Raw genomic sequence first — 5,930 nt, forward strand, 5'->3', positions numbered from 1 at the left:
AGCTGCTGTGCGCTGTAGCAGTGCTGCCTTGAGATCGTCATAGGCGGCGGCAGACAATGGGGAGTTCAGCAAATCTGCCACCTCGTCAATGGCGGCGGGCGATAGCGCTGCGACGGCGTAATGGAACTTCGAGGCTTGAGAGCGGATACCAGCGACTTGAAATTGCGCTTCGGCCTGAAGAAACCACGCCGAAGGATGCTGGTCTCAGTACTGTGGGAGGCGGACAGCGATGGCGGAACAGGAGGGCTCACCGCGTTCCTCGGATGGGTTCTGGCCTTGAGCTCTCGTAGCGTCGGTCTGGTCCATGGTCGTCTCTACCACAGGAGCGTATGGCAGTATCACGTCCGGAGTCACCAAACTGTGGCGACGAGCGACCACGTAGACCGTTAAAGTCTCGGGTTCTCGCAGGAGAGGAAGAACCGACAGTCCGTCTCTTAGCGTAGCATTCTTTTTTAATGATCTCTTTCGGAACGCTAGCCCGTGCCGGAGCGCCAGCCGCTCGAGCCTCGTGTAGACGCGAGCGTCTACGTCATCCCTCGTGCGACGCCGATGCTGCTGCCGCTACAAGCTTATGTTGAGTAAATTGTTTTTTCAGCTTAGTTGCTCATCACGAATAACATTCCATCTTGCGTTAGCTAGCTCGTGCGTTCACGAAGTGACGTACTTGTCATGAACAAAGTTGCACTAAGGTGCACATACCTAGTCAATTACTTGTTCCTTTCATGTACGTGGTGTTTGAGTGAGCACCATATTCAGTGATAACTCTGTGGTGCCTTTAATGAACAACTGGTTGCCATCGTACTCTATATTGTCCCCTTCTTGTGGTGCCTGAATAAAACATTTTTAGTGTGCATAATTTTTGCATTCTTCCGTCTTCCGAAAGATTCAGGCCATTGCCCTCTCTTTCGAACATGTTGCATAATTGCAAAGTAGCACAGTATGCAAAGACAAACCGGCTAAATAGTGCACAGTGCTAATTAGCCATTGTAGCCACTTGAAACCATTAGAATGGTGTGGCAAAAGTGAATGGTATATTTACATGTGAAGGCATGCTTAGGCATCCTATTTTTTAGGGTTGTGCAGCACAGGCAAGTGCTATAGTAGAGTGCAATATACTCTACTAGTAATCATATTATGATTGTACTCAGGAATGCAATACAATATAATGCAATTGCTGAAAATTTTTATTCATCAATGTAGACCAGCTCAGCTTGTTCTGGGATGGCCATTCTGTTCAAGCAGGGAAATAGATGTTAAAAAAAATTATGTTCCCGTATATTTGGATCTGGATTTACTGCACGAAACGCATGGACTGAACTGCAATGAAGCCATGCTATCCCCTTCAGATGCCAATTATTTCCACTGAAAATTCTGTATCACCACATTTTTTGCATCTCCAGAATCACGAAAAGTGTACTGCTGCAGAATGATTTAGGAAGTTTGGATTATTCGATGAGTTTCGCCAAGTTTACAAACGGGAATGCTGGTAAAACCTCTCCACAAGAACGTCAACTATGTGCTTGGAAGGCACATATCAAGCCACTTGAACAATATGCCTGATGTGAAATATTGTGAAAAACAATGAAAGAAGTAAAACTGGTCGCATGACATGCTGATAATGAGTGCAAACACGCAGCCACCTACCTTCCAACAAAACACAAATTTCTGTTATTCTTTACGCATGAAGAAAAAGAAGAAAGTCTGTCTTGCCGGTGTGGTGCAGTTTACATAGTACATCTGATTTTGCTGTGTCATGGCAAATCAGGTGTAGGCCACAGTGGCCGTTGTATCAACACGTGTTCCTGCTGGTGCATCAGCCAACACCTACGGCCATCAGCATTCTCTCACATCATTAGTTCCAAACTTTCACCCCACTGGCCACATATTCTTGCGCATGTGGGTGCACCACCATACTAATTGACACTGCAGTATTCTGTCGAGACATAATTACACGCTAACATATGTACGGTATATACGTTGTCAATGTCATGCAAGTTTTCGACTGTATAGAAAATGTTTCATGAAAACCAATAACTATAATGGCGTTTTTCACTGGTCGATCTGGAGCGGCCGCCGAAATCCTCGAGCGAGCGCTCGGGTTTCACAAATCCGAATCGGCCAGCGGAGCGCAAAAACGCTCCGCGGCGGATCACGCAGGAAGTCTGCGTACACGTCGCACGAACCGGTTCCGAAAACCATGCCCTACTTCCGTTCTGTACGTTTCCACGGCAACCAAACTCGCCGTCCCCCGTGTGTAATTTGACCGTGGCAGTCGCATAGTCCGTCATTTCCATGTCGCGCCCGCAAGGATTGTGCATGGACAACGTGCATAGAAGTCTTCGTGCAGCACCTGCGTCACTTCGTAATCGCTGTCGTCCGCGCTCTCATCGCTAAACGCGAGCGCTGCAGCAGCACCGAACGCAGCCATTTTGCGAAGCAACACAATGTTGTGCGTACCATAGAGTTGGTGCGTACCAACCGGGTACCGATTTCGCTTGAAAACGGAAGTGACGCGAGCTATTTCCGCCCGAATCCGCGTCTCGGCGGCGGAGCAAGTGAGAGCGATCCGGCGCGGAGCGAGTTGATCCGAAACGACCAGTGGAACGCGCGAACCCGCTCCAGATCGACCAGTGAAATTCGGATTCGTTGCCACGGAGCAAGAAGTTCTGCTCCGAATCGACCAGTGAAAAACGCCATAAGTAACGGCCAGAGAAAGAAGAATTGCGCTGACAGGGTATATCAGAGGCCTTGTAACGTAATGAGCACATATACCTATTTGCCAGCTCACTCGTCCTGCGCCAGAAACCGATTCTGCACAGATTTCCTAAGCACATCTTCAAGCTCTAGCCGTCTACCAATTCAAATCTGGCTTCACAGCATTGGCATGCTGCGACTTGAAGCTAGCCATGGAGGAAGGAAGAAATTTTCCTTCTTCCATGCAGCTGGCAAAGGGATGCACTGCCTCGAAGGTCGACAAAAAGCGCGCCAAAAAATAAATAAAAAAATCATACTATTATAAAGACACTGCTATGCTTTACAGTTGAAGTGAAAATTATATCTCAGTAGCGCATCGCTGGTACTGTGCTTCGTACGAATAACCTTGGGTGAAGTGTGGGCCATAGAGTTGTGTCAGTGCCTCTTCTACGATGGTTACGTGTGCAAGTGGTTCTTTTGACCGTACTGGCGCATGGTAGGATGGTTAGAATAGCATAGAAGTTCCCCATGTCTGCCTGGTATAAAGCTACGGGGGCTGCCGCTGCAGATACGTAATCGCAAAATTAAACGAGGACGGTTCTTGCTTGGTTGTTACTGTTTTTTTTCCACAACCAGCAGCCATTCCGCTGACGCGGCTAGGGTGGCTAGAAGGGGAGGTGTGAATACCGGCGGCGCAAACGTGACCCCACAGCGCACCGATGCCGCGGGGTGGCGCTGTTGACCAAGGCGGGGTAAGCACGCAGCCGAAATGAGCGCCTCGCCAGCCTCGCGTCAGCTGCATCTCTACCACCGAAGGGAAAGGGAGCCCGTTTCGGGTATCGCGCGCTTTCTGCGAGCGTCAAAGAATTAATCTTTATCATGACAACAATGTTATGTCAGCCCACATCGTTACACCTGCGAAATTTTACGGGCCCAGTTCGCACTGTATCGAGATTCAAACGCGTTTCGTCTGTGCGCATTTCGTGAGCTGGCTTTGGGTGTTAGGGGCTAGTGGGGGCTTCGAAATAATTTCGACCACTTCGGCTTCTTTAACGCGCACTGACATCATACGGGCCACGGCGGCCGCATTTCGATGGTCGCGAAATGCGAAAACACCCGTGTACTTAGATTTAGGTGCACGTTAAAGAACCCCAGGTGGTCCAAATTTCCGGAGTCCCCCACTACGGCGTGTCTCATAATCAGAAAGTGGTTTTGGCACGTAAAACCCCATAATTTTTTTTTGACATCATACGGCGCACAGGCGCCTTGCTTATCGCCTCCCTGAAAATGCGACCGTCGTCCTCGTGATTAGCAGTCAATCACCCTATGCGTGCCGTAAGACCTGTAAACTGCAGACATTACCTGATAACGTCTGGACGTGTTTACAAACCACTTTTTGTCTGCGCTTGCAGACCTGTAGCATGTCATTTTGACGCTCATATAAGCAATTTACTATGATTGCAGACGGTGAAGCAACAGATCTGGTCATGAAATCGTTTATTTACAAGTGAGGCAAAAAATTTACAACACACAAGGTTTCAGTGTTTTCCGTTTCTTCTCACTGCTCTGCTGATTGACACCTTTAAGCAAAAAGTGAATCTTTGTGAGGCAATAAAAACGTATAACTGAGGCTGTCAGGGTAGCAGAATGGTCTAGGCAACCAATCTTTGATGTTTAACCAATTGACTGCAAAATCTCGGCCACAGCTTTGGCATGCCAGCGTGTTACACTGAATTAAAAATTATGGGGTTCTACGTGCCAAAACCATTTTCTGATTATGGGGCACGCCGTAGTGGAGGGCTCCGGAAATTTTGACCACCTGGAATTCTTTAACGTGCACGTAGATCTAAGGACACGGGTGTTTTCGCATTTCGCCCCCATCAAAATGCGGCCGCCGTGGCCGGGATGCGATCCCACGACCTCGTGCTCAGCAGCCCAACACCATAGCCACTGAGCAACCACGGCGGGTGTTATACTGAATAAACGAGTGAGTTTGTTTTCAAGGGCATTGTCCAGCTTATAGAACGATTCTGAGGGATATAAAAGGCCCTCAAGGTGCCACTCTTTGGTTGCCTCTGATGGAAGTTCTCTGGGGATATTGCCTTTATCACTAAGACATGCTGCTTTGCAGTCTTCACAATGTGTGGGCAAAACACGCCTTCTCGCCCCATAACCTGCAATGTAATAAACTTTAAGCCGTGCGTCGCTGTGGTGCTCTACATAACTTTTGTGGTCCACAGCCACTTGCACGGCATCTGTTGGCACAGCCTCCACGCTGTCTTCACTGTGGCTTTCATGTTCAGCCAGCACCTCTCCAACAGATAACTCCAGGACATCCGACGACACATTGCCGTCCTTGGGGCTCCTTGTGAGGTTCTAGAAACTAAGACATCTGGATGTGCGCAAGCAACATTTGTTACTTAAGCATGCCGAACTTCTGTAAAACATTGGTACTATTTACCAAGCTTGCACGTATACACAACTTATGACTAGAATGAATTGAGGTGGGGTAGGATGATTGTTTGCCCCACTCGCTTGTCTTACAACGCCAAAACATTGCTCTAGGCGGTCTTGGCTCAGTATCGAAGTCATCATGTACATGATGTCAGCATTGTCGGTAAGGTACTTTAGAAGGTGTTTTGTTGAATGGATAGTCATCGTCAGCCCCTCAGAAGTACTGCTAAGAAAGCCGAGCCCATTGGAGTGAGCCTCCCATTCATCAACGGAAGAGTTTCACCAAGGGTGGCCTCTTTCTTGCTGCCCCATCTGAAATACCAAAGAGAACAATCATGCACCATTTTGAGAGAAAAACTATGTTAAAATAACCTCATGACTTCTGCAGGGAACCTCGACGTCATAGCATCAATGAGCCTGGCCTGACCATTGGGACCACTCGATCCCGTTTGGCAAATGCTTGTTTGCAGGCAGGGGCACGGAAGAGATACCTTTTCTGAGGTCTTCTTGCACCCAGTATCACATCCGGGCACAAAGCTCCGTCTTCTTTTTCGCTGCCGACTGCATCTCGCCCTCGAATTACGGATTGTCGCGAGGAACACTCCAAAAGGGGCGCCGAGACCAACTGACCGCGGAGGCGCAGGCCAGCACGGCTACGAGTCCCCCGCCGCGAGCGGCAGCGCCACATTCCCCCTGGTGGCATCGGTGCGCAAGGGGGTCACGCGCGCCCGAAGGAAAGCGCCACCGGTATTCACACCTCCCCTTCTAGCCACCCTAACGCG

This window comes from Dermacentor variabilis, chromosome 4 (assembly GCF_050947875.1).
Source record: "Dermacentor variabilis isolate Ectoservices chromosome 4, ASM5094787v1, whole genome shotgun sequence".
NCBI lineage: Eukaryota > Metazoa > Arthropoda > Arachnida > Ixodida > Ixodidae > Dermacentor > Dermacentor variabilis.